Below are 27,013 nucleotides of genomic sequence, written 5' to 3'. Positions count from 1 at the left end.
CCGCTGGGGCCTTGGTCGTCGCGTCCTTGACCTTCACAGGCCTGGTCGTCGGGGCCTTGTCCTCCGTAGCTGGGGTCGTCGCAACTACCGATGCCCAGGATCTCTCACGCCTGGGGCAATCCTTGTACAGATGAGCCGCCAGCCCACACAGGTTGCAGGACGTCTTCTTCGGGCAGTCCTTCGAGCTGTGTCCCGTCACTCGACAAATCCTGCAGGCATCCTCCTTGCAGTCCTTCATCTCGTGGCCGTTCTTGCCGCATCTCCTGCAGTTCCGCGGCATGTCCGGGTAATAGATGAGGCCGTAGGAGTTGCCCTGGGAGAATGTCGGGGGCAGGTGCCGAAGTCCGTCTGAGTACGCCAGGTCCCTGTGAAGTCTAACGGTCACCGACCACTTACCTGTCCAGAAGCCGAGTCCATTCAGGATGTGAGAGGGTTCCTTCACAACCAAACAGAAGCGTCTCAGGAAGGTACAGATGTCTTGGCCTGGGGTGTGCGGGTTGCGCATGGAGACCGTGATCCTCCTTTCATCCCTCTGGATAGGGCAGCTACCTGTAAAGGCAGAGAAAGAATTATCCGGTCCTTTTGCGCTTACCATTTCCCAGAACCTCCTGCAGGTGTTCACAGTGGCGAAGGTGACGAAGAAGATCCCCGTCAAGAAGGTCTGGATGCTGAGGGTGTCCGACCTGGAGAAGCCTCGATCCAGCAGCATCTTCTGGCAGAACACGTCCGAGGACATGTCCGGCACCCTCCCATCCACTTCCTTCAGCTTCAGGGCCACCGTCTGCCGCATCCATGGCTCCAGGGCTGGAGCTTCGTGGCGGGGCTTCTGGGGTCCCTTCTGCTGGCCAGTCGTGGAGGCAGAGTCCTTGGGGTCAGAATCGGCTCCTGGCTGGGCCCTCCTGGCTGTCCCCAGCTCCAGGCTCTTCTTTTCGGCCTTCCTCGCAGCGCTTGCCATGGCTTTCCTCCTGCAGTTACTTCTTGGAGCTGGATCTGGAACTCTTCCCGGAATGGGTGGAGCTATGCAGATTCTTCTCCCGTCGTGTTCTGGACAAATTCCCCGAAAGGTCTTTGTCTCGATGATTTTCTTCCTCGAAGATTCCACAGGACAGCCCGATTCTTCTCCGAGTCTTCGTCTTCTTCTGGATTCTTTAGAGCTTCTTCCTCCCACCGATATCCGCCTTCGTTCTCTGATGTCAGCTGGGCTCCGAAGCTCTTCTCCTTCCGAGTTCGATCGCTCTCGTCAAGTGTAGATCGTAGCTCTTGTGTTCTTAAAAGAACAGATACTACACTTGATCTTAGCCAAAAGGCCGAGAAGCGATAACCAGAATTGGTTTCAAACTACGGAGCCACCCAAGGATCCTGAAAAGTCCATTTGTGGAGATGAGCTCCTGGACTCCCGTTAAGAAGACATGTTGTCAACCTCTAGATCCCTTACATGCCTGCACTTTTCGGCTTGCTGCTGCTGCAATCCACGCGTTTTAGATCTGCATAACTCCACCTCTTTAAACACAGCACCTTCACCCCCTGCTGTTCCCACCCGCCTCAACACCGTTGGAAGGGAGGAGAACCAATTAAGGCGGGGGGTGGGGTGGAACGAGCAGCTGTCTACCCTTAGCAGGAGGGCTCCTGATTACATACCTCTCCTGCTGCTGCTGCTGCTGGCTGTCCAGCAGCAGACTGAAGGTGGCTGCTGCTGTGCACAGGTATATAAAGGCTCAGAGCCTATTATGACACGCGCAGCCAGCGTTCCATTGCCACATTCCATCTACTGCAGGCAGGATACCTGGCTGGCTGAATGTCGCTGAGAAGCTCACAGAGACCGCCATAAGCAACAGTTTAACAGAATGCCACAGACTAATCAACCAAACTTTTTGGGTTGGGTTCTCTTTTATAGTCTGCAGGCATTAAATGAAAGAAGTCAGTGTTCCAGCAGAAGGAGACAACGTTTCAGAAAAGGCATTGTAGCAAACCAAAAAAGAAATTTTAAGCGCAGCAGAGTAACCAGCGCACATACCTGTTAGCTCAGGTGAGTTTAAAAGGCTGCTGTTGATAACAAGGGCATTTGCTAAATAGATGGTGTGTGTGCAACAATATACTGAAAGGTCAATTATATTGTGCAGCTTATCTCACCACCTGTAGTTATTTAGGTGAAAGCTCCAAAATGCTTGCCTAATATGTCTGTTTATCCAAAAGGAAGTAAAAAGGGAGAGCTAGAAAGATAGCATTGCATCACATTACATGGCAATGCAATGCACAGTTGCTGAAGTTGAACCAAAATGAGCTTGTAATCTGGCTTCTGCAACTTTGAACATGAAAAATCCAATGAGGAGAAGAAAAGCAAAGCCAAAGAGTTCATCCCAAAATCCGACAAACAAGCAAAATGAACAAAAAACATTGAATTCAATTCTTTCTGATTTTAGAAACTGCATTAAAGAAGGGGTGCACCGGTCCTGGAGATACTGCAATACCAGGTCAATGCGTGGAGTGGACAGAGCAAGCTCTTTTTCCATCTCCCTGTTCTAAAAATCCATTTAATATATGGTCCCCAGATAGGGGACGTATCAGATATTAAACTGATAAGAACAGATACTACACTTGATCTTAGCCAAAAGGCCGAGAAGCGATAACCAGAATTGGTTTCAAACTACGGAGCCACCCAAGGATCCTGAAAAGTCCATTTGTGGAGATGAGCTCCTGGACTCCCGTTAAGAAGACATGTTGTCAACCTCTAGATCCCTTACATGCCTGCACTTTTCGGCTTGCTGCTGCTGCAATCCACGCGTTTTAGATCTGCATAACTCCACCTCTTTAAACACAGCACCTTCACCCCCTGCTGTTCCCACCCGCCTCAACACCGTTGGAAGGGAGGAGAACCAATTAAGGCGGGGGGTGGGGTGGAACGAGCAGCTGTCTACCCTTAGCAGGAGGGCTCCTGATTACATACCTCTCCTGCTGCTGCTGCTGCTGGCTGTCCAGCAGCAGACTGAAGGTGGCTGCTGCTGTGCACAGGTATATAAAGGCTCAGAGCCTATTATGACACGCGCAGCCAGCGCTCCATTGCCACATTCCATCTACTGCAGGCAGGATACCTGGCTGGCTGAATGTCGCTGAGAAGCTCACAGAGACCGCCATAAGCAACAGTTTAACAGAATGCCACAGACTAATCAACCAAACTTTTTGGGTTGGGTTCTCTTTTATAGTCTGCAGGCATTAAATGAAAGAAGTCAGTGTTCCAGCAGAAGGAGACAACGTTTCAGAAAAGGCATTGTAGCAAACCAAAAAAGAAATTTTAAGCGCAGCAGAGTAACCAGCGCACATACCTGTTAGCTCAGGTGAGTTTAAAAGGCTGCTGTTGATAACAAGGGCATTTGCTAAATAGATGGTGTGTGTGCAACAATATACTGAAAGGTCAATTATATTGTGCAGCTTATCTCACCACCTGTAGTTATTTAGGTGAAAGCTCCAAAATGCTTGCCTAATATGTCTGTTTATCCAAAAGGAAGTAAAAAGGGAGAGCTAGAAAGATAGCATTGCATCACATTACATGGCAATGCAATGCACAGTTGCTGAAGTTGAACCAAAATGAGCTTGTAATCTGGCTTCTGCAACTTTGAACATGAAAAATCCAATGAGGAGAAGAAAAGCAAAGCCAAAGAGTCCATCCCAAAATCCGACAAACAAGCAAAATGAACAAAAAACATTGAATTCAATTCTTTCTGATTTTAGAAACTGCATTAAAGAAGGGGTGCACCGGTCCTGGAGATACTGCAATACCAGGTCAATGCGTGGAGTGGACAGAGCAAGCTCTTTTTCCATCTCCCTGTTCTAAAAATCCATTTAATATATGGTCCCCAGATAGGGGACGTATCAGATATTAAACTGATAAGAACAGATACTACACTTGATCTTAGCCAAAAGGCCGAGAAGCGATAACCAGAATTGGTTTCAAACTACGGAGCCACCCAAGGATCCTGAAAAGTCCATTTGTGGAGATGAGCTCCTGGACTCCCGTTAAGAAGACATGTTGTCAACCTCTAGATCCCTTACATGCCTGCACTTTTCGGCTTGCTGCTGCTGCAATCCACGCGTTTTAGATCTGCATAACTCCACCTCTTTAAACACAGCACCTTCACCCCCTGCTGTTCCCACCCGCCTCAACACCGTTGGAAGGGAGGAGAACCAATTAAGGCGGGGGGTGGGGTGGAACGAGCAGCTGTCTACCCTTAGCAGGAGGGCTCCTGATTACATACCTCTCCTGCTGCTGCTGCTGCTGGCTGTCCAGCAGCAGACTGAAGGTGGCTGCTGCTGTGCACAGGTATATAAAGGCTCAGAGCCTATTATGACACGCGCAGCCAGCGTTCCATTGCCACATTCCATCTACTGCAGGCAGGATACCTGGCTGGCTGAATGTCGCTGAGAAGCTCACAGAGACCGCCATAAGCAACAGTTTAACAGAATGCCACAGACTAATCAACCAAACTTTTTGGGTTGGGTTCTCTTTTATAGTCTGCAGGCATTAAATGAAAGAAGTCAGTGTTCCAGCAGAAGGAGACAACGTTTCAGAAAAGGCATTGTAGCAAACCAAAAAAGAAATTTTAAGCGCAGCAGAGTAACCAGCGCACATACCTGTTAGCTCAGGTGAGTTTAAAAGGCTGCTGTTGATAACAAGGGCATTTGCTAAATAGATGGTGTGTGTGCAACAATATACTGAAAGGTCAATTATATTGTGCAGCTTATCTCACCACCTGTAGTTATTTAGGTGAAAGCTCCAAAATGCTTGCCTAATATGTCTGTTTATCCAAAAGGAAGTAAAAAGGGAGAGCTAGAAAGATAGCATTGCATCACATTACATGGCAATGCAATGCACAGTTGCTGAAGTTGAACCAAAATGAGCTTGTAATCTGGCTTCTGCAACTTTGAACATGAAAAATCCAATGAGGAGAAGAAAAGCAAAGCCAAAGAGTCCATCCCAAAATCCGACAAACAAGCAAAATGAACAAAAAACATTGAATTCAATTCTTTCTGATTTTAGAAACTGCATTAAAGAAGGGGTGCACCAGTCCTGGAGATACTGCAATACCAGGTCAATGCGTGGAGTGGACAGAGCAAGCTCTTTTTCCATCTCCCTGTTCTAAAAATCCATTTAATATATGGTCCCCAGATAGGGGACGTATCAGATATTAAACTGATAAGAACAGATACTACACTTGATCTTAGCCAAAAGGCCGAGAAGCGATAACCAGAATTGGTTTCAAACTACGGAGCCACCCAAGGATCCTGAAAAGTCCATTTGTGGAGATGAGCTCCTGGACTCCCGTTAAGAAGACATGTTGTCAACCTCTAGATCCCTTACATGCCTGCACTTTTCGGCTTGCTGCTGCTGCAATCCACGCGTTTTAGATCTGCATAACTCCACCTCTTTAAACACAGCACCTTCACCCCCTGCTGTTCCCACCCGCCTCAACACCGCTGGAAGGGAGGAGAACCAATTAAGGCGGGGGGTGGGGTGGAACGAGCAGCTGTCTACCCTTAGCAGGAGGGCTCCTGATTACATACCTCTCCTGCTGCTGCTGGCTGTCCAGCAGCAGACTGAAGGTGGCTGCTGCTGTGCACAGGTATATAAAGGCTCAGAGCCTATTATGACACGCGCAGCCAGCGTTCCATTGCCACATTCCATCTACTGCAGGCAGGATACCTGGCTGGCTGAATGTCGCTGAGAAGCTCACAGAGACCGCCATAAGCAACAGTTTAACAGAATGCCACAGACTAATCAACCAAACTTTTTGGGTTGGGTTCTCTTTTATAGTCTGCAGGCATTAAATGAAAGAAGTCAGTGTTCCAGCAGAAGGAGACAACGTTTCAGAAAAGGCATTGTAGCAAACCAAAAAAGAAATTTTAAGCGCAGCAGAGTAACCAGCGCACATACCTGTTAGCTCAGGTGAGTTTAAAAGGCTGCTGTTGATAACAAGGGCATTTGCTAAATAGATGGTGTGTGTGCAACAATATACTGAAAGGTCAATTATATTGTGCAGCTTATCTCACCACCTGTAGTTATTTAGGTGAAAGCTCCAAAATGCTTGCCTAATATGTCTGTTTATCCAAAAGGAAGTAAAAAGGGAGAGCTAGAAAGATAGCATTGCATCACATTACATGGCAATGCAATGCACAGTTGCTGAAGTTGAACCAAAATGAGCTTGTAATCTGGCTTCTGCAACTTTGAACATGAAAAATCCAATGAGGAGAAGAAAAGCAAAGCCAAAGAGTCCATCCCAAAATCCGACAAACAAGCAAAATGAACAAAAAACATTGAATTCAATTCTTTCTGATTTTAGAAACTGCATTAAAGAAGGGGTGCACCGGTCCTGGAGATACTGCAATACCAGGTCAATGCGTGGAGTGGACAGAGCAAGCTCTTTTTCCATCTCCCTGTTCTAAAAATCCATTTAATATATGGTCCCCAGATAGGGGACGTATCAGATATTAAACTGATAAGAACAGATACTACACTTGATCTTAGCCAAAAGGCCGAGAAGCGATAACCAGAATTGGTTTCAAACTACGGAGCCACCCAAGGATCCTGAAAAGTCCATTTGTGGAGATGAGCTCCTGGACTCCCGTTAAGAAGACATGTTGTCAACCTCTAGATCCCTTACATGCCTGCACTTTTCGGCTTGCTGCTGCTGCAATCCACGCGTTTTAGATCTGCATAACTCCACCTCTTTAAACACAGCACCTTCACCCCCTGCTGTTCCCACCCGCCTCAACACCGTTGGAAGGGAGGAGAACCAATTAAGGCGGGGGGTGGGGTGGAACGAGCAGCTGTCTACCCTTAGCAGGAGGGCTCCTGATTACATACCTCTCCTGCTGCTGCTGCTGGCTGTCCAGCAGCAGACTGAAGGTGGCTGCTGCTGTGCACAGGTATATAAAGGCTCAGAGCCTATTATGACACGCGCAGCCAGCGTTCCATTGCCACATTCCATCTACTGCAGGCAGGATACCTGGCTGGCTGAATGTCGCTGAGAAGCTCACAGAGACGACCATAAGCAACAGTTTAACAGAATGCCACAGACTAATCAACCAAACTTTTTGGGTTGGGTTCTCTTTTATAGTCTGCAGGCATTAAATGAAAGAAGTCAGTGTTCCAGCAGAAGGAGACAACGTTTCAGAAAAGGCATTGTAGCAAACCAAAAAAGAAATTTTAAGCGCAGCAGAGTAACCAGCGCACATACCTGTTAGCTCAGGTGAGTTTAAAAGGCTGCTGTTGATAACAAGGGCATTTGATAAATAGATGGTGTGTGTGCAACAATATACTGAAAGGTCAATTATATTGTGCAGCTTATCTCACCACCTGTAGTTATTTAGGTGAAAGCTCCAAAATGCTTGCCTAATATGTCTGTTTATCCAAAAGGAAGTAAAAAGGGAGAGCTAGAAAGATAGCATTGCATCACATTACATGGCAATGCAATGCACAGTTGCTGAAGTTGAACCAAAATGAGCTTGTAATCTGGCTTCTGCAACTTTAAACATGAAAAATCCAATGAGGAGAAGAAAAGCAAAGCCAAAGAGTCCATCCCAAAATCCGACAAACAAGCAAAATGAACAAAAAACATTGAATTCAATTCTTTCTGATTTTAGAAACTGCATTAAAGAAGGGGTGCACCGGTCCTGGAGATACTGCAATACCAGGTCAATGCGTGGAGTGGACAGAGCAAGCTCTTTTTCCATCTCCCTGTTCTAAAAATCCATTTAATATATGGTCCCCAGATAGGGGACGTATCAGATATTAAACTGATAAGAACAGATACTACACTTGATCTTAGCCAAAAGGCCGAGAAGCGATAACCAGAATTGGTTTCAAACTACGGAGCCACCCAAGGATCCTGAAAAGTCCATTTGTGGAGATGAGCTCCTGGACTCCCGTTAAGAAGACATGTTGTCAACCTCTAGATCCCTTACATGCCTGCACTTTTCGGCTTGCTGCTGCTGCAATCCACGCGTTTTAGATCTGCATAACTCCACCTCTTTAAACACAGCACCTTCACCCCCTGCTGTTCCCACCCGCCTCAACACCGTTGGAAGGGAGGAGAACCAATTAAGGCGGGGGGTGGGGTGGAACGAGCAGCTGTCTACCCTTAGCAGGAGGGCTCCTGATTACATACCTCTCCTGCTGCTGCTGCTGCTGGCTGTCCAGCAGCAGACTGAAGGTGGCTGCTGCTGTGCACAGGTATATAAAGGCTCAGAGCCTATTATGACACGCGCAGCCAGCGTTCCATTGCCACATTCCATCTACTGCAGGCAGGATACCTGGCTGGCTGAATGTCGCTGAGAAGCTCACAGAGACCGCCATAAGCAACAGTTTAACAGAATGCCACAGACTAATCAACCAAACTATTTGGGTTGGGTTCTCTTTTATAGTCTGCAGGCATTAAATGAAAGAAGTCAGTGTTCCAGCAGAAGGAGACAACGTTTCAGAAAAGGCATTGTAGCAAACCAAAAAAGAAATTTTAAGCGCAGCAGAGTAACCAGCGCACATACCTGTTAGCTCAGGTGAGTTTAAAAGGCTGCTGTTGATAACAAGGGCATTTGCTAAATAGATGGTGTGTGTGCAACAATATACTGAAAGGTCAATTATATTGTGCAGCTTATCTCACCACCTGTAGTTATTTAGGTGAAAGCTCCAAAATGCTTGCCTAATATGTCTGTTTATCCAAAAGGAAGTAAAAAGGGAGAGCTAGAAAGATAGCATTGCATCACATTACATGGCAATGCAATGCACAGTTGCTGAAGTTGAACCAAAATGAGCTTGTAATCTGGCTTCTGCAACTTTGAACATGAAAAATCCAATGAGGAGAAGAAAAGCAAAGCCAAAAAGTCCATCCCAAAATCCGACAAACAAGCAAAATGAACAAAAAACATTGAATTCAATTCTTTCTGATTTTAGAAACTGCATTAAAGAAGGGGTGCACCGGTCCTGGAGATACTGCAATACCAGGTCAATGCGTGGAGTGGACAGAGCAAGCTCTTTTTCCATCTCCCTGTTCTAAAAATCCATTTAATATATGGTCCCCAGATAGGGGACGTATCAGATATTAAACTGATAAGAACAGATACTACACTTGATCTTAGCCAAAAGGCCGAGAAGCGATAACCAGAATTGGTTTCAAACTACGGAGCCACCCAAGGATCCTGAAAAGTCCATTTGTGGAGATGAGCTCCTGGACTCCCGTTAAGAAGACATGTTGTCAACCTCTAGATCCCTTACATGCCTGCACTTTTCGGCTTGCTGCTGCTGCAATCCACGCGTTTTAGATCTGCATAACTCCACCTCTTTAAACACAGCACCTTCACCCCCTGCTGTTCCCACCCGCCTCAACACCGTTGGAAGGGAGGAGAACCAATTAAGGCGGGGGGTGGGGTGGAACGAGCAGCTGTCTACCCTTAGCAGGAGGGCTCCTGATTACATACCTCTCCTGCTGCTGCTGCTGCTGGCTGTCCAGCAGCAGACTGAAGGTGGCTGCTGCTGTGCACAGGTATATAAAGGCTCAGAGCCTATTATGACACGCGCAGCCAGCGTTCCATTGCCACATTCCATCTACTGCAGGCAGGATACCTGGCTGGCTGAATGTCGCTGAGAAGCTCACAGAGACCGCCATAAGCAACAGTTTAACAGAATGCCACAGACTAATCAACCAAACTATTTGGGTTGGGTTCTCTTTTATAGTCTGCAGGCATTAAATGAAAGAAGTCAGTGTTCCAGCAGAAGGAGACAACGTTTCAGAAAAGGCATTGTAGCAAACCAAAAAAGAAATTTTAAGCGCAGCAGAGTAACCAGCGCACATACCTGTTAGCTCAGGTGAGTTTAAAAGGCTGCTGTTGATAACAAGGGCATTTGCTAAATAGATGGTGTGTGTGCAACAATATACTGAAAGGTCAATTATATTGTGCAGCTTATCTCACCACCTGTAGTTATTTAGGTGAAAGCTCCAAAATGCTTGCCTAATATGTCTGTTTATCCAAAAGGAAGTAAAAAGGGAGAGCTAGAAAGATAGCATTGCATCACATTACATGGCAATGCAATGCACAGTTGCTGAAGTTGAACCAAAATGAGCTTGTAATCTGGCTTCTGCAACTTTGAACATGAAAAATCCAATGAGGAGAAGAAAAGCAAAGCCAAAAAGTCCATCCCAAAATCCGACAAACAAGCAAAATGAACAAAAAACATTGAATTCAATTCTTTCTGATTTTAGAAACTGCATTAAAGAAGGGGTGCACCGGTCCTGGAGATACTGCAATACCAGGTCAATGCGTGGAGTGGACAGAGCAAGCTCTTTTTCCATCTCCCTGTTCTAAAAATCCATTTAATATATGGTCCCCAGATAGGGGACGTATCAGATATTAAACTGATAAGAACAGATACTACACTTGATCTTAGCCAAAAGGCCGAGAAGCGATAACCAGAATTGGTTTCAAACTACGGAGCCACCCAAGGATCCTGAAAAGTCCATTTGTGGAGATGAGCTCCTGGACTCCCGTTAAGAAGACATGTTGTCAACCTCTAGATCCCTTACATGCCTGCACTTTTCGGCTTGCTGCTGCTGCAATCCACGCGTTTTAGATCTGCATAACTCCACCTCTTTAAACACAGCACCTTCACCCCCTGCTGTTCCCACCCGCCTCAACACCGTTGGAAGGGAGGAGAACCAATTAAGGCGGGGGGTGGGGTGGAACGAGCAGCTGTCTACCCTTAGCAGGAGGGCTCCTGATTACATACCTCTCCTGCTGCTGCTGCTGCTGGCTGTCCAGCAGCAGACTGAAGGTGGCTGCTGCTGTGCACAGGTATATAAAGGCTCAGAGCCTATTATGACACGCGCAGCCAGCGTTCCATTGCCACATTCCATCTACTGCAGGCAGGATACCTGGCTGGCTGAATGTCGCTGAGAAGCTCACAGAGACCGCCATAAGCAACAGTTTAACAGAATGCCACAGACTAATCAACCAAACTATTTGGGTTGGGTTCTCTTTTATAGTCTGCAGGCATTAAATGAAAGAAGTCAGTGTTCCAGCAGAAGGAGACAACGTTTCAGAAAAGGCATTGTAGCAAACCAAAAAAGAAATTTTAAGCGCAGCAGAGTAACCAGCGCACATACCTGTTAGCTCAGGTGAGTTTAAAAGGCTGCTGTTGATAACAAGGGCATTTGCTAAATAGATGGTGTGTGTGCAACAATATACTGAAAGGTCAATTATATTGTGCAGCTTATCTCACCACCTGTAGTTATTTAGGTGAAAGCTCCAAAATGCTTGCCTAATATGTCTGTTTATCCAAAAGGAAGTAAAAAGGGAGAGCTAGAAAGATAGCATTGCATCACATTACATGGCAATGCAATGCACAGTTGCTGAAGTTGAACCAAAATGAGCTTGTAATCTGGCTTCTGCAACTTTGAACATGAAAAATCCAATGAGGAGAAGAAAAGCAAAGCCAAAAAGTCCATCCCAAAATCCGACAAACAAGCAAAATGAACAAAAAACATTGAATTCAATTCTTTCTGATTTTAGAAACTGCATTAAAGAAGGGGTGCACCGGTCCTGGAGATACTGCAATACCAGGTCAATGCGTGGAGTGGACAGAGCAAGCTCTTTTTCCATCTCCCTGTTCTAAAAATCCATTTAATATATGGTCCCCAGATAGGGGACGTATCAGATATTAAACTGATAAGAACAGATACTACACTTGATCTTAGCCAAAAGGCCGAGAAGCGATAACCAGAATTGGTTTCAAACTACGGAGCCACCCAAGGATCCTGAAAAGTCCATTTGTGGAGATGAGCTCCTGGACTCCCGTTAAGAAGACATGTTGTCAACCTCTAGATCCCTTACATGCCTGCACTTTTCGGCTTGCTGCTGCTGCAATCCACGCGTTTTAGATCTGCATAACTCCACCTCTTTAAACACAGCACCTTCACCCCCTGCTGTTCCCACCCGCCTCAACACCGTTGGAAGGGAGGAGAACCAATTAAGGCGGGGGGTGGGGTGGAACGAGCAGCTGTCTACCCTTAGCAGGAGGGCTCCTGATTACATACCTCTCCTGCTGCTGCTGCTGGCTGTCCAGCAGCAGACTGAAGGTGGCTGCTGCTGTGCACAGGTATATAAAGGCTCAGAGCCTATTATGACACGCGCAGCCAGCGTTCCATTGCCACATTCCATCTACTGCAGGCAGGATACCTGGCTGGCTGAATGTCGCTGAGAAGCTCACAGAGACGGCCATAAGCAACAGTTTAACAGAATGCCACAGACTAATCAACCAAACTTTTTGGGTTGGGTTCTCTTTTATAGTCTGCAGGCATTAAATGAAAGAAGTCAGTGTTCCAGCAGAAGGAGACAACGTTTCAGAAAAGGCATTGTAGCAAACCAAAAAAGAAATTTTAAGCGCAGCAGAGTAACCAGCGCACATACCTGTTAGCTCAGGTGAGTTTAAAAGGCTGCTGTTGATAACAAGGGCATTTGCTAAATAGATGGTGTGTGTGCAACAATATACTGAAAGGTCAATTATATTGTGCAGCTTATCTCACCACCTGTAGTTATTTAGGTGAAAGCTCCAAAATGCTTGCCTAATATGTCTGTTTATCCAAAAGGAAGTAAAAAGGGAGAGCTAGAAAGATAGCATTGCATCACATTACATGGCAATGCAATGCACAGTTGCTGAAGTTGAACCAAAATGAGCTTGTAATCTGGCTTCTGCAACTTTGAACATGAAAAATCCAATGAGGAGAAGAAAAGCAAAGCCAAAGAGTCCATCCCAAAATTCGACAAACAAGCAAAATGAACAAAAAACATTGAATTCAATTCTTTCTGATTTTAGAAACTGCATTAAAGAAGGGGTGCACCGGTCCTGGAGATACTGCAATACCAGGTCAATGCGTGGAGTGGACAGAGCAAGCTCTTTTTCCATCTCCCTGTTCTAAAAATCCATTTAATATATGGTCCCCAGATAGGGGACGTATCAGATATTAAACTGATAAGAACAGATTTTTTTTTTTTTTTTTATCGAAAGCCCGAATTCGTGTAGAAAACCCGAGTGCGCTTAAAAAAGTGACAAGTGCCACAAAAAAAAGTGCACTAGGATGCTGGTCTTCTTGAAACCCTCTCCAAAAGGAGAAGGGTCCCCCAAACCATTCCCCGTCCCTCCGAGCCAGAAGGCCACAGCGAGGAACAGGGACAAATAGCCACCTCCAGCCGGAGCCAGAGGCGACCCAATCTTACCCCCAATACCTGCCCGAGTTCTCACCCGAGCAAGGCACTGGGAGCCAAAGACTGTGCTCCCCTCCCGGAAGAGGGGAGCCAACAACGCTCTCCTCCCGAAAGAGGAGAGCCAGTGGGGTTCAGGGGGGAGCGGAACCTGATGGCCACACACTCCCCCCCTAGACCTGCCAAGAGAGGAACCCGTAAGGGAACCGCATCCCGACAAAATCCTAGTAAGGACGTGGACACACGTGAAAAAGTGGACACACAGTCACAAAAAAAAATTAAATAAATAGTGAAGGTTTCACAGTATAATACTGCCCGGACCTTCGACCGGGAATTGAAAAATTCCCCATCCTAAGGCCAGAAGGCCCGGAATAAGGGTGTGTGTGAAGAAAGAAATATTGAAGTGCTAGTGCAAATGTGCCATAAACTCAAGTGGGGTTCCCAATCCCAGTGAGTTAAGGCACCCCAGGGTCACCACTCCTGGGGCACTTCACACTTCGGGCTTTCGATCTTCCCCGGCCCAATGGCGTCGATCCTGGGGGGCCATGCTTTCCACCAGATGACTATATTAGCCACCTGGCGTACTAACAAGCGCCTAAACCCCAGTGTGCATAATGTATCAATCTACTAGGGCGGCCAACATCCAAAACCGCCTTTTCGAAAGATACTACACTTGATCTTAGCCAAAAGGCCGAGAAGCGATAACCAGAATTGGTTTCAAACTACAGAGCCACCCAAAGATCCTGAAAAGTCCATTTGTGGAGATGAGCTCCTGGACTCCCGTTAAGAAGACATGTTGTCAACCTCTAGATCCCTTACATGCCTGCACTTTTCGGCTTGCTGCTGCTGCAATCCACGCGTTTTAGATCTGCATAACTCCACCTCTTTAAACACAGCACCTTCACCCCCTGCTGTTCCCACCCGCCTCAACACCGTTGGAAGGGAGGAGAACCAATTAAGGCGGGGGGTGGGGTGGAACGAGCAGCTGTCTACCCTTAGCAGGAGGGCTCCTGATTACATACCTCTCCTGCTGCTGCTGCTGCTGGCTGTCCAGCAGCAGACTGAAGGTGGCTGCTGCTGTGCACAGGTATATAAAGGCTCAGAGCCTATTATGACACGCGCAGCCAGCGTTCCATTGCCACATTCCATCTACTGCAGGCAGGATACCTGGCTGGCTGAATGTCGCTGAGAAGCTCACAGAGACGGCCATAAGCAACAGTTTAACAGAATGCCACAGACTAATCAACCAAACTTTTTGGGTTGGGTTCTCTTTTATAGTCTGCAGGCATTAAATGAAAGAAGTCAGTGTTCCAGCAGAAGGAGACAACGTTTCAGAAAAGGCATTGTAGCAAACCAAAAAAGAAATTTTAAGCGCAGCAGAGTAACCAGCGCACATACCTGTTAGCTCAGGTGAGTTTAAAAGGCTGCTGTTGATAACAAGGGCATTTGCTAAATAGATGGTGTGTGTGCAACAATATACTGAAAGGTCAATTATATTGTGCAGCTTATCTCACCACCTGTAGTTATTTAGGTGAAAGCTCCAAAATGCTTGCCTAATATGTCTGTTTATCCAAAAGGAAGTAAAAAGGGAGAGCTAGAAAGATAGCATTGCATCACATTACATGGCAATGCAATGCACAGTTGCTGAAGTTGAACCAAAATGAGCTTGTAATCTGGCTTCTGCAACTTTGAACATGAAAAATCCAATGAGGAGAAGAAAAGCAAAGCCAAAGAGTCCATCCCAAAATCCGACAAACAAGCAAAATGAACAAAAAACATTGAATTCAATTCTTTCTGATTTTAGAAACTGCATTAAAGAAGGGGTGCACCGGTCCTGGAGATACTGCAATACCAGGTCAATGCGTGGAGTGGACAGAGCAAGCTCTTTTTCCATCTCCCTGTTCTAAAAATCCATTTAATATATGGTCCCCAGATAGGGGACGTATCAGATATTAAACTGATAAGAACAGATTTTTTTTTTTTTTTTTATCGAAAGCCCGAATTCGTGTAGAAAACCCGAGTGCGCTTAAAAAAGTGACAAGTGCCACAAAAAAAAGTGCACTAGGATGCTGGTCTTCTTGAAACCCTCTCCAAAAGGAGAAGGGTCCCCCAAACCATTCCCCGTCCCTCCGAGCCAGAAGGCCACAGCGAGGAACAGGGACAAATAGCCACCTCCAGCCGGAGCCAGAGGCGACCCAATCTTACCCCCAATACCTGCCCGAGTTCTCACCCGAGCAAGGCACTGGGAGCCAAAGACTGTGCTCCCCTCCCGGAAGAGGGGAGCCAACAACGCTCTCCTCCCGAAAGAGGAGAGCCAGTGTGGTTCAGGGGGGAGCGGAACCTGATGGCCACACACTCCCCCCCTAGACCTGCCAAGAGAGGAACCCGTAAGGGAATCGCATCCCGACAAAATCCTAGTAAGGACGTGGACACACGTGAAAAAGTGGACACACAGTGACAAAAAAAAATTAAATAAATAGTGAAGGTTTCACAGTATAATACTGCCCGGACCTTCGACCGGGAATTGAAAAATTCCCCATCCTAAGGCCAGAAGGCCCGGAATAAGGGTGTGTGTGAAGAAAGAAATATTGAAGTGCTAGTGCAAATGTGCCATAAACTCAAGTGGGGTTCCCAATCCCAGTGAGTTAAGGCACCCCAGGGTCACCACTCCTGGGGCACTTCACACTTCGGGCTTTCGATCTTCCCCGGCCCAATGGCGTCGATCCTGGGGGGCCATGCTTTCCACCAGATGACTATATTAGCCACCTGGCGTACTAACAAGCGCCTAAACCCCAGTGTGCATAATGTATCAATCTACTAGGGCGGCCAACATCCAAAACCGCCTTTTCGAAAGATACTACACTTGATCTTAGCCAAAAGGCCGAGAAGCGATAACCAGAATTGGTTTCAAACTACGGAGCCACCCAAGGATCCTGAAAAGTCCATTTGTGGAGATGAGCTCCTGGACTCCCGTTAAGAAGACATGTTGTCAACCTCTAGATCCCTTACATGCCTGCACTTTTCGGCTTGCTGCTGCTGCAATCCACGCGTTTTAGATCTGCATAACTCCACCTCTTTAAACACAGCACCTTCACCCCCTGCTGTTCCCACCCGCCTCAACACCGTTGGAAGGGAGGAGAACCAATTAAGGCGGGGGGTGGGGTGGAACGAGCAGCTGTCTACCCTTAGCAGGAGGGCTCCTGATTACATACCTCTCCTGCTGCTGCTGCTGCTGGCTGTCCAGCAGCAGACTGAAGGTGGCTGCTGCTGTGCACAGGTATATAAAGGCTCAGAGCCTATTATGACACGCGCAGCCAGCGTTCCATTGCCACATTCCATCTACTGCAGGCAGGATACCTGGCTGGCTGAATGTCGCTGAGAAGCTCACAGAGACCGCCATAAGCAACAGTTTAACAGAATGCCACAGACTAATCAACCAAACTTTTTGGGTTGGGTTCTCTTTTATAGTCTGCAGGCATTAAATGAAAGAAGTCAGTGTTCCAGCAGAAGGAGACAACGTTTCAGAAAAGGCATTGTAGCAAACCAAAAAAGAAATTTTAAGCGCAGCAGAGTAACCAGCGCACATACCTGTTAGCTCAGGTGAGTTTAAAAGGCTGCTGTTGATAACAAGGGCATTTGCTAAATAGATGGTGTGTGTGCAACAATATACTGAAAGGTCAATTATATTGTGCAGCTTATCTCACCACCTGTAGTTATTTAGGTGAAAGCTCCAAAATGCTTGCCTAATATGTCTGTTTATCCAAAAGGAAGTAAAAAGGGAGAGCTAGAAAGATAGCATTGCATCACATTACATGGCAATGCAATGCACAGTTGCTGAAGTTGAACCAAAATGAGCTTGTAATCTGGCTTCTGCAACTTTGAACATGAAAAATCCAATGAGGAGAAGAAAAGCAAAGCCAAAGAGTCCATCCCAAAATCCGACAAACAAGCAAAATGAACAAAAAACATTGAATTCAATTCTTTCTGATTTTAGAAACTGCATTAAAGAAGGGGTGCACCGGTCCTGGAGATACTGCAATACCAGGTCAATGCGTGGAGTGGACAGAGCAAGCTCTTTTTCCATCTCCCTGTTCTAAAAATCCATTTAATATATGGTCCCCAGATAGGGGACGTATCAGATATTAAACTGATAAGAACAGATTTTTTTTTTTTTTTTTATCGAAAGCCCGAATTCGTGTAGAAAACCCGAGTGCGCTTAAAAAAGTGACAAGTGCCACAAAAAAAAGTGCACTAGGATGCTGGTCTTCTTGAAACCCTCTCCAAAAGGAGAAGGGTCCCCCAAACCATTCCCCGTCCCTCCGAGCCAGAAGGCCACAGCGAGGAACAGGGACAAATAGCCACCTCCAGCCGGAGCCAGAGGCGACCCAATCTTACCCCCAATACCTGCCCGAGTTCTCACCCGAGCAAGGCACTGGGAGCCAAAGACTGTGCTCCCCTCCCGGAAGAGGGGAGCCAACAACGCTCTCCTCCCGAAAGAGGAGAGCCAGTGGGGTTCAGGGGGGAGCGGAACCTGATGGCCACACACTCCCCCCCTAGACCTGCCAAGAGAGGAACCCGTAAGGGAACCGCATCCCGACAAAATCCTAGTAAGGACGTGGACACACGTGAAAAAGTGGACACACAGTGACAAAAAAAAATTAAATAAATAGTGAAGGTTTCACAGTATAATACTGCCCGGACCTTCGACCGGGAATTGAAAAATTCCCCATCCTAAGGCCAGAAGGCCCGGAATAAGGGTGTGTGTGAAGAAAGAAATATTGAAGTGCTAGTGCAAATGTGCCATAAACTCAAGTGGGGTTCCCAATCCCAGTGAGTTAAGGCACCCCAGGGTCACCACTCCTGGGGCACTTCACACTTCGGGCTTTCGATCTTCCCCGGCCCAATGGCGTCGATCCTGGGGGGCCATGCTTTCCACCAGATGACTATATTAGCCACCTGGCGTACTAACAAGCGCCTAAACCCCAGTGTGCATAATGTATCAATCTACTAGGGCGGCCAACATCCAAAACCGCCTTTTCGAAAGATACTACACTTGATCTTAGCCAAAAGGCCGAGAAGCGATAACCAGAATTGGTTTCAAACTACGGAGCCACCCAAGGATCCTGAAAAGTCCATTTGTGGAGATGAGCTCCTGGACTCCCGTTAAGAAGACATGTTGTCAACCTCTAGATCCCTTACATGCCTGCACTTTTCGGCTTGCTGCTGCTGCAATCCACGCGTTTTAGATCTGCATAACTCCACCTCTTTAAACACAGCACCTTCACCCCCTGCTGTTCCCACCCGCCTCAACACCGTTGGAAGGGAGGAGAACCAATTAAGGCGGGGGGTGGGGTGGAACGAGCAGCTGTCTACCCTTAGCAGGAGGGCTCCTGATTACATACCTCTCCTGCTGCTGCTGCTGCTGGCTGTCCAGCAGCAGACTGAAGGTGGCTGCTGCTGTGCACAGGTATATAAAGGCTCAGAGCCTATTATGACACGCGCAGCCAGCGTTCCATTGCCACATTCCATCTACTGCAGGCAGGATACCTGGCTGGCTGAATGTCGCTGAGAAGCTCACAGAGACCGCCATAAGCAACAGTTTAACAGAATGCCACAGACTAATCAACCAAACTTTTTGGGTTGGGTTCTCTTTTATAGTCTGCAGGCATTAAATGAAAGAAGTCAGTGTTCCAGCAGAAGGAGACAACGTTTCAGAAAAGGCATTGTAGCAAACCAAAAAAGAAATTTTAAGCGCAGCAGAGTAACCAGCGCACATACCTGTTAGCTCAGGTGAGTTTAAAAGGCTGCTGTTGATAACAAGGGCATTTGCTAAATAGATGGTGTGTGTGCAACAATATACTGAAAGGTCAATTATATTGTGCAGCTTATCTCACCACCTGTAGTTATTTAGGTGAAAGCTCCAAAATGCTTGCCTAATATGTCTGTTTATCCAAAAGGAAGTAAAAAGGGAGAGCTAGAAAGATAGCATTGCATCACATTACATGGCAATGCAATGCACAGTTGCTGAAGTTGAACCAAAATGAGCTTGTAATCTGGCTTCTGCAACTTTGAACATGAAAAATCCAATGAGGAGAAGAAAAGCAAAGCCAAAGAGTCCATCCCAAAATCCGACAAACAAGCAAAATGAACAAAAAACATTGAATTCAATTCTTTCTGATTTTAGAAACTGCATTAAAGAAGGGGTGCACCGGTCCTGGAGATACTGCAATACCAGGTCAATGCGTGGAGTGGACAGAGCAAGCTCTTTTTCCATCTCCCTGTTCTAAAAATCCATTTAATATATGGTCCCCAGATAGGGGACGTATCAGATATTAAACTGATAAGAACAGATACTACACTTGATCTTAGCCAAAAGGCCGAGAAGCGATAACCAGAATTGGTTTCAAACTACGGAGCCACCCAAGGATCCTGAAAAGTCCATTTGTGGAGATGAGCTCCTGGACTCCCGTTAAGAAGACATGTTGTCAACCTCTAGATCCCTTACATGCCTGCACTTTTCGGCTTGCTGCTGCTGCAATCCACGCGTTTTAGATCTGCATAACTCCACCTCTTTAAACACAGCACCTTCACCCCCTGCTGTTCCCACCCGCCTCAACACCGTTGGAAGGGAGGAGAACCAATTAAGGCGGGGGGTGGGGTGGAACGAGCAGCTGTCTACCCTTAGCAGGAGGGCTCCTGATTACATACCTCTCCTGCTGCTGCTGCTGCTCGCTGTCCAGCAGCAGACTGAAGGTGGCTGCTGCTGTGCACAGGTATATAAAGGCTCAGAGCCTATTATGACACGCGCAGCCAGCGTTCCATTGCCACATTCCATCTACTGCAGGCAGGATACCTGGCTGGCTGAATGTCGCTGAGAAGCTCACAGAGACCGCCATAAGCAACAGTTTAACAGAATGCCACAGACTAATCAACCAAACTTTTTGGGTTGGGTTCTCTTTTATAGTCTGCAGGCATTAAATGAAAGAAGTCAGTGTTCCAGCAGAAGGAGACAACGTTTCAGAAAAGGCATTGTAGCAAACCAAAAAAGAAATTTTAAGCGCAGCAGAGTAACCAGCGCACATACCTGTTAGCTCAGGTGAGTTTAAAAGGCTGCTGTTGATAACAAGGGCATTTGCTAAATAGATGGTGTGTGTGCAACAATATACTGAAAGGTCAATTATATTGTGCAGCTTATCTCACCACCTGTAGTTATTTAGGTGAAAGCTCCAAAATGCTTGCCTAATATGTCTGTTTATCCAAAAGGAAGTAAAAAGGGAGAGCTAGAAAGATAGCATTGCATCACATTACATGGCAATGCAATGCACAGTTGCTGAAGTTGAACCAAAATGAGCTTGTAATCTGGCTTCTGCAACTTTGAACATGAAAAATCCAATGAGGAGAAGAAAAGCAAAGCCAAAGAGTCCATCCCAAAATCCGACAAACAAGCAAAATGAACAAAAAACATTGAATTCAATTCTTTCTGATTTTAGAAACTGCATTAAAGAAGGGGTGCACCGGTCCTGGAGATACTGCAATACCAGGTCAATGCGTGGAGTGGACAGAGCAAGCTCTTTTTCCATCTCCCTGTTCTAAAAATCCATTTAATATATGGTCCCCAGATAGGGGACGTATCAGATATTAAACTGATAAGAACAGATACTACACTTGATCTTAGCCAAAAGGCCGAGAAGCGATAACCAGAATTGGTTTCAAACTACGGAGCCACCCAAGGATCCTGAAAAGTCCATTTGTGGAGATGAGCTCCTGGACTCCCGTTAAGAAGACATGTTGTCAACCTCTAGATCCCTTACATGCCTGCACTTTTCGGCTTGCTGCTGCTGCAATCCACGCGTTTTAGATCTGCATAACTCCACCTCTTTAAACACAGCACCTTCACCCCCTGCTGTTCCCACCCGCCTCAACACCGTTGGAAGGGAGGAGAACCAATTAAGGCGGGGGGTGGGGTGGAACGAGCAGCTGTCTACCCTTAGCAGGAGGGCTCCTGATTACATACCTCTCCTGCTGCTGCTGCTGCTGGCTGTCCAGCAGCAGACTGAAGGTGGCTGCTGCTGTGCACAGGTATATAAAGGCTCAGAGCCTATTATGACACGCGCAGCCAGCGTTCCATTGCCACATTCCATCTACTGCAGGCAGGATACCTGGCTGGCTGAATGTCGCTGAGAAGCTCACAGAGACCGCCATAAGCAACAGTTTAACAGAATGCCACAGACTAATCAACCAAACTTTTTGGGTTGGGTTCTCTTTTATAGTCTGCAGGCATTAAATGAAAGAAGTCAGTGTTCCAGCAGAAGGAGACAACGTTTCAGAAAAGGCATTGTAGCAAACCAAAAAAGAAATTTTAAGCGCAGCAGAGTAACCAGCGCACATACCTGTTAGCTCAGGTGAGTTTAAAAGGCTGCTGTTGATAACAAGGGCATTTGCTAAATAGATGGTGTGTGTGCAACAATATACTGAAAGGTCAATTATATTGTGCAGCTTATCTCACCACCTGTAGTTATTTAGGTGAAAGCTCCAAAATGCTTGCCTAATATGTCTGTTTATCCAAAAGGAAGTAAAAAGGGAGAGCTAGAAAGATAGCATTGCATCACATTACATGGCAATGCAATGCACAGTTGCTGAAGTTGAACCAAAATGAGCTTGTAATCTGGCTTCTGCAACTTTGAACATGAAAAATCCAATGAGGAGAAGAAAAGCAAAGCCAAAGAGTCCATCCCAAAATCCGACAAACAAGCAAAATGAACAAAAAACATTGAATTCAATTCTTTCTGATTTTAGAAACTGCATTAAAGAAGGGGTGCACCGGTCCTGGAGATACTGCAATACCAGGTCAATGCGTGGAGTGGACAGAGCAAGCTCTTTTTCCATCTCCCTGTTCTAAAAATCCATTTAATATATGGTCCCCAGATAGGGGACGTATCAGATATTAAACTGATAAGAACAGATTTTTTTTTTTTTTTTTGAAAGCCCGAATTCGTGTACAAAACCCGAGTGCGCTTAAAATAGTGACAAGTGCCACAAAAAAAAGTGCACTAGGATGCTGGTCTTCTTGAAACCCTCTCCAAAAGGAGAAGGGTCCCCCAAACCATTCCCCGTCCCTCCGAGCCAGAAGGCCACAGCGAGGAACAGGGACAAATAGCCACCTCCAGCCGGAGCCAGAGGCGACCCAATCTTACCCCCAATACCTGCCCGAGTTCTCACCCGAGCAAGGCACTGGGAGCCAAAGACTGTGCTCCCCTCCCGGAAGAGGGGAGCCAACAACGCTCTCCTCCCGAAAGAGGAGAGCCAGTGGGGTTCAGGGGGGAGCGGAACCTGATGGCCACACACTCCCCCCCTAGACCTGCCAAGAGAGGAACCCGTAAGGGAACCGCATCCCGACAAAATCCTAGTAAGGACGTGGACACACGTGAAAAAGTGGACACACAGTGACAAAAAAAAATTAAATAAATAGTGAAGGTTTCACAGTATAATACTGCCCGGACCTTCGACCGGGAATTGAAAAATTCCCCATCCTAAGGCCAGAAGGCCCGGAATAAGGGTGTGTGTGAAGAAAGAAATATTGAAGTGCTAGTGCAAATGTGCCATAAACTCAAGTGGGGTTCCCAATCCCAGTGAGTTAAGGCACCCCAGGGTCACCACTCCTGGGGCACTTCACACTTCGGGCTTTCGATCTTCCCCGGCCCAATGGCGTCGATCCTGGGGGGCCATGCTTTCCACCAGATGACTATATTAGCCACCTGGCGTACTAACAAGCGCCTAAACCCCAGTGTGCATAATGTATCAATCTACTAGGGTGGCCAACATCCAAAACCGCCTTTTCGAAAGATACTACACTTGATCTTAGCCAAAAGGCCGAGAAGCGATAACCAGAATTGGTTTCAAACTACGGAGCCACCCAAGGATCCTGAAAAGTCCATTTGTGGAGATGAGCTCCTGGACTCCCGTTAAGAAGACATGTTGTCAACCTCTAGATCCCTTACATGCCTGCACTTTTCGGCTTGCTGCTGCTGCAATCCACGCGTTTTAGATCTGCATAACTCCACCTCTTTAAACACAGCACCTTCACCCCCTGCTGTTCCCACCCGCCTCAACACCGTTGGAAGGGAGGAGAACCAATTAAGGCGGGGGGTGGGGTGGAACGAGCAGCTGTCTACCCTTAGCAGGAGGGCTCCTGATTACATACCTCTCCTGCTGCTGCTGCTGCTGGCTGTCCAGCAGCAGACTGAAGGTGGCTGCTGCTGTGCACAGGTATATAAAGGCTCAGAGCCTATTATGACACGCGCAGCCAGCGTTCCATTGCCACATTCCATCTACTGCAGGCAGGATACCTGGCTGGCTGAATGTCGCTGAGAAGCTCACAGAGACCGCCATAAGCAACAGTTTAACAGAATGCCACAGACTAATCAACCAAACTTTTTGGGTTGGGTTCTCTTTTATAGTCTGCAGGCATTAAATGAAAGAAGTCAGTGTTCCAGCAGAAGGAGACAACGTTTCAGAAAAGGCATTGTAGCAAACCAAAAAAGAAATTTTAAGCGCAGCAGAGTAACCAGCGCACATACCTGTTAGCTCAGGTGAGTTTAAAAGGCTGCTGTTGATAACAAGGGCATTTGCTAAATAGATGGTGTGTGTGCAACAATATACTGAAAGGTCAATTATATTGTGCAGCTTATCTCACCACCTGTAGTTATTTAGGTGAAAGCTCCAAAATGCTTGCCTAATATGTCTGTTTATCCAAAAGGAAGTAAAAAGGGAGAGCTAGAAAGATAGCATTGCATCACATTACATGGCAATGCAATGCACAGTTGCTGAAGTTGAACCAAAATGAGCTTGTAATCTGGCTTCTGCAACTTTGAACATGAAAAATCCAATGAGGAGAAGAAAAGCAAAGCCAAAGAGTCCATCCCAAAATCCGACAAACAAGCAAAATGAACAAAAAACATTGAATTCAATTCTTTCTGATTTTAGAAACTGCATTAAAGAAGGGGTGCACCGGTCCTGGAGATACTGCAATACCAGGTCAATGCGTGGAGTGGACAGAGCAAGCTCTTTTTCCATCTCCCTGTTCTAAAAATCCATTTAATATATGGTCCCCAGATAGGGGACGTATCAGATATTAAACTGATAAGAACAGATTTTTTTTGATTGAAGCTGCATCCAAGGCACTGAAAAATGTGACCGAAGTCACACCAAAACAGCGCACGAGGCGAGGATTCATGGGGACCCTTCCCGGAGGAGAGGGTCCCCAATAAACCATCCCCATCCCTCCGAGCCAGAAGGCCACAGCGAGGGTCAGGGATCTCCGATGCTCTCCCTAGCCGAAGCCGGAGAAGAGCCGTTTTCGTGCTCCCAGCTTCCATCTAGGCTGCCACCCTAGTGGAGCTGGAGCCTGTGTTGGTTTCTCAGCCCAAAGCTGACCGGACCTCCGACCGGGTTTATAAAAATTCCCCTTCCTAGCCCGGAGGCCAGGAATAGGGGGGGTTGCTCAGAAAGTATGATTGGCAAAGGTGCGGCGTGCTACGAAGCCAAGTCTTTCTGGGGTTCCCAGTCCCAGTAAGCTTGGACTCCCACCAGGGCGCCTACTCCTGGGGCACATTGCTCCAAAGCCCTCACACTTACCCAGCATAGTGACTTCGATCCTGGAGGGCCATGTTTTCCATCAGATAACTCTATGAGCCACCTGGCGTACTAACAAGTGCACCAAACCAGTGTGTAATATGCATCAATTTACTAGGGCAGCCCAAGGACAAAACTGCCTTTTCAAAAGATACTACACTTGATCTTAGCCAAAAGGCCGAGAAGCGATAACCAGAATTGGTTTCAAACTACGGAGCCACCCAAGGATCCTGAAAAGTCCATTTGTGGAGATGAGCTCCTGGACTCCCGTTAAGAAGACATGTTGTCAACCTCTAGATCCCTTACATGCCTGCACTTTTCGGCTTGCTGCTGCTGCAATCCACGCGTTTTAGATCTGCATAACTCCACCTCTTTAAACACAGCACCTTCACCCCCTGCTGTTCCCACCCGCCTCAACACCGTTGGAAGGGAGGAGAACCAATTAAGGCGGGGGGTGGGGTGGAACGAGCAGCTGTCTACCCTTAGCAGGAGGGCTCCTGATTACATACCTCTCCTGCTGCTGCTGCTGCTGGCTGTCCAGCAGCAGACTGAAGGTGGCTGCTGCTGTGCACAGGTATAAAAAGGCTCAGAGCCTATTATGACTCGCGCAGCCAGCGTTCCATTGCCACATTCCATCTACTGCAGGCAGGATACCTGGCTGGCTGAATGTCGCTGAGAAGCTCACAGAGACCGCCATAAGCAACAGTTTAACAGAATGCCACAGACTAATCAACCAAACTTTTTGGGTTGGGTTCTCTTTTATAGTCTGCAGGCATTAAATGAAAGAAGTCAGTGTTCCAGCAGAAGGAGACAACGTTTCAGAAAAGGCATTGTAGCAAACCAAAAAAGAAATTTTAAGCGCAGCAGAGTAACCAGCGCACATACCTGTTAGCTCAGGTGAGTTTAAAAGGCTGCTGTTGATAACAAGGGTATTTGCTAAATAGATGGTGTGTGTGCAACAATATACTGAAAGGTCAATTATATTGTGCAGCTTATCTCACCACCTGTAGTTATTTAGGTGAAAGCTCCAAAATGCTTGCCTAATATGTCTGTTTATCCAAAAGGAAGTAAAAAGGGAGAGCTAGAAAGATAGCATTGCATCACATTACATGGCAATGCAATGCACAGTTGCTGAAGTTGAACCAAAATGAGCTTGTAATCTGGCTTCTGCAACTTTGAACATGAAAAATCCAATGAGGAGAAGAAAAGCAAAGCCAAAGAGTCCATCCCAAAATCCGACAAACAAGCAAAATGAACAAAAAACATTGAATTCAATTCTTTCTGATTTTAGAAACTGCATTAAAGAAGGGGTGCACCGGTCCTGGAGATACTGCAATACCAGGTCAATGCGTGGAGTGGACAGAGCAAGCTCTTTTTCCATCTCCCTGTTCTAAAAATCCATTTAATATATGGTCCCCAGATAGGGGACGTATCAGATATTAAACTGATAAGAACAGATTTTTTTTTTTTCTTTGAAAGCCCGAATTCGTGTACAAAACCCGAGTGCGCTTAAAAAAGTGACAAGTGCCACAAAAAAAGTGCACTAGGATGCTGGTCTTCTTGAAACCCTCTCCAAAAGGAGAAGGGTCCCCCAAACCATTCCCCGTCCCTCCGAGCTAAAAGGCCACAGCGAGGAACAGGGACAAAAAGCCACCTCCAGCCGAAGCCAGAGGCGACCCAATCTTACCCCCAGCACCTGCCCGAGTTCTCACCCGAGCAAGGCACTGGGAGCCAAAGACTGTGCTCCGCTCCCGGAAGAGGGGAGCCAACAACGCTCTCCTTCCAAAAGAGGAGAGCCAGGGGGGTTCAGGGGGGAGCGGAACCTGATGGCCACACACTCCCCCCCTAGACCTGCCAAGAGAGGAACCCGTAAGGGAACCGCATCCCGACAAAATCCTAGTAGGACGTGACACACGTGAATAAGTGGACACACAGTGACAAAGAAATTAAATAAATAGTGAAGGTTTCACAGTATAATACTGCCCGGACCTTCGACCGGGAATTGAAGAATTCCCCATCCTAAGGCCAGAAGGCCCGGAATAAGGGTGTGTGCGAAGAAAGAAAATTTGAAGTGCTTGTGCAAATGTGCCATAAACTCAAGTGGGGTTCCCAATCCCAGTGAGTTAAGGCACCCCAGGGT

The 27,013-nt window shown here is 46.8% G+C and overlaps 14 non-coding genes and 8 pseudogenes across 14 annotated transcripts; all 22 read right to left on the bottom strand.

Moving 5' to 3' along the window:
- Positions 1–1,241: 1,241 nt before the first annotated feature.
- LOC141183490 (U2 spliceosomal RNA) lies at positions 1,242–1,319 on the bottom strand (annotated as a pseudogene).
- Positions 1,320–2,434: 1,115 nt separating this feature from the next.
- Positions 2,435–2,625, bottom strand: LOC141183795 (U2 spliceosomal RNA). The gene has a single exon (XR_012258613.1). It is a non-coding gene; the product is annotated as a U2 spliceosomal RNA (small nuclear RNA).
- Positions 2,626–3,740: 1,115 nt separating this feature from the next.
- On the bottom strand, positions 3,741–3,931 carry LOC141183794 (U2 spliceosomal RNA). Its single transcript, XR_012258612.1, has one exon. It is a non-coding gene; the product is annotated as a U2 spliceosomal RNA (small nuclear RNA).
- Positions 3,932–5,046: 1,115 nt separating this feature from the next.
- On the bottom strand, positions 5,047–5,237 carry LOC141183166 (U2 spliceosomal RNA). Its single transcript, XR_012258169.1, has one exon. It is a non-coding gene; the product is annotated as a U2 spliceosomal RNA (small nuclear RNA).
- A 1,109-nt stretch (positions 5,238–6,346) lies between these two features.
- LOC141183792 (U2 spliceosomal RNA) lies at positions 6,347–6,537 on the bottom strand. The gene has a single exon (XR_012258611.1). It is a non-coding gene; the product is annotated as a U2 spliceosomal RNA (small nuclear RNA).
- Positions 6,538–7,649: 1,112 nt separating this feature from the next.
- On the bottom strand, positions 7,650–7,840 carry LOC141183791 (U2 spliceosomal RNA). Its single transcript, XR_012258610.1, has one exon. It is a non-coding gene; the product is annotated as a U2 spliceosomal RNA (small nuclear RNA).
- Positions 7,841–8,955: 1,115 nt separating this feature from the next.
- LOC141183790 (U2 spliceosomal RNA) lies at positions 8,956–9,146 on the bottom strand. Its single transcript, XR_012258609.1, has one exon. It is a non-coding gene; the product is annotated as a U2 spliceosomal RNA (small nuclear RNA).
- A 1,115-nt stretch (positions 9,147–10,261) lies between these two features.
- On the bottom strand, positions 10,262–10,452 carry LOC141183789 (U2 spliceosomal RNA). The gene has a single exon (XR_012258608.1). It is a non-coding gene; the product is annotated as a U2 spliceosomal RNA (small nuclear RNA).
- Positions 10,453–11,567: 1,115 nt separating this feature from the next.
- LOC141183788 (U2 spliceosomal RNA) lies at positions 11,568–11,758 on the bottom strand. The gene has a single exon (XR_012258607.1). It is a non-coding gene; the product is annotated as a U2 spliceosomal RNA (small nuclear RNA).
- Positions 11,759–12,870: 1,112 nt separating this feature from the next.
- On the bottom strand, positions 12,871–13,054 carry LOC141183414 (U2 spliceosomal RNA). Its single transcript, XR_012258379.1, has one exon. It is a non-coding gene; the product is annotated as a U2 spliceosomal RNA (small nuclear RNA).
- Positions 13,055–13,853: 799 nt separating this feature from the next.
- LOC141183558 (U2 spliceosomal RNA) lies at positions 13,854–13,945 on the bottom strand (annotated as a pseudogene).
- A 1,115-nt stretch (positions 13,946–15,060) lies between these two features.
- LOC141183413 (U2 spliceosomal RNA) lies at positions 15,061–15,244 on the bottom strand. Its single transcript, XR_012258378.1, has one exon. It is a non-coding gene; the product is annotated as a U2 spliceosomal RNA (small nuclear RNA).
- A 799-nt stretch (positions 15,245–16,043) lies between these two features.
- On the bottom strand, positions 16,044–16,135 carry LOC141183557 (U2 spliceosomal RNA; annotated as a pseudogene).
- Positions 16,136–17,250: 1,115 nt separating this feature from the next.
- On the bottom strand, positions 17,251–17,434 carry LOC141183412 (U2 spliceosomal RNA). Its single transcript, XR_012258377.1, has one exon. It is a non-coding gene; the product is annotated as a U2 spliceosomal RNA (small nuclear RNA).
- A 799-nt stretch (positions 17,435–18,233) lies between these two features.
- Positions 18,234–18,325, bottom strand: LOC141183556 (U2 spliceosomal RNA; annotated as a pseudogene).
- Positions 18,326–19,440: 1,115 nt separating this feature from the next.
- Positions 19,441–19,631, bottom strand: LOC141183787 (U2 spliceosomal RNA). The gene has a single exon (XR_012258606.1). It is a non-coding gene; the product is annotated as a U2 spliceosomal RNA (small nuclear RNA).
- A 1,115-nt stretch (positions 19,632–20,746) lies between these two features.
- Positions 20,747–20,937, bottom strand: LOC141183786 (U2 spliceosomal RNA). Its single transcript, XR_012258605.1, has one exon. It is a non-coding gene; the product is annotated as a U2 spliceosomal RNA (small nuclear RNA).
- Positions 20,938–22,052: 1,115 nt separating this feature from the next.
- On the bottom strand, positions 22,053–22,233 carry LOC141183420 (U2 spliceosomal RNA; annotated as a pseudogene).
- An 815-nt stretch (positions 22,234–23,048) lies between these two features.
- LOC141183534 (U2 spliceosomal RNA) lies at positions 23,049–23,124 on the bottom strand (annotated as a pseudogene).
- A 1,115-nt stretch (positions 23,125–24,239) lies between these two features.
- LOC141183269 (U2 spliceosomal RNA) lies at positions 24,240–24,423 on the bottom strand. Its single transcript, XR_012258263.1, has one exon. It is a non-coding gene; the product is annotated as a U2 spliceosomal RNA (small nuclear RNA).
- A 524-nt stretch (positions 24,424–24,947) lies between these two features.
- On the bottom strand, positions 24,948–25,063 carry LOC141183516 (U2 spliceosomal RNA; annotated as a pseudogene).
- A 1,115-nt stretch (positions 25,064–26,178) lies between these two features.
- On the bottom strand, positions 26,179–26,358 carry LOC141183437 (U2 spliceosomal RNA; annotated as a pseudogene).
- Between the last annotated feature and the right edge of the window lie 655 nt (positions 26,359–27,013).

The sequence above is a fragment of the Phyllobates terribilis genome, unplaced genomic scaffold (assembly GCF_046119375.1).
Source record: "Phyllobates terribilis strain yellow unplaced genomic scaffold, ASM4611937v1 Scaffold_38__1_contigs__length_12584779, whole genome shotgun sequence".
Taxonomy (NCBI): domain Eukaryota; kingdom Metazoa; phylum Chordata; class Amphibia; order Anura; family Dendrobatidae; genus Phyllobates; species Phyllobates terribilis.
The sequence above is the reverse complement of the archived record's forward strand: the minus strand, read 5'-3'. Positions and strand labels throughout refer to the sequence as shown.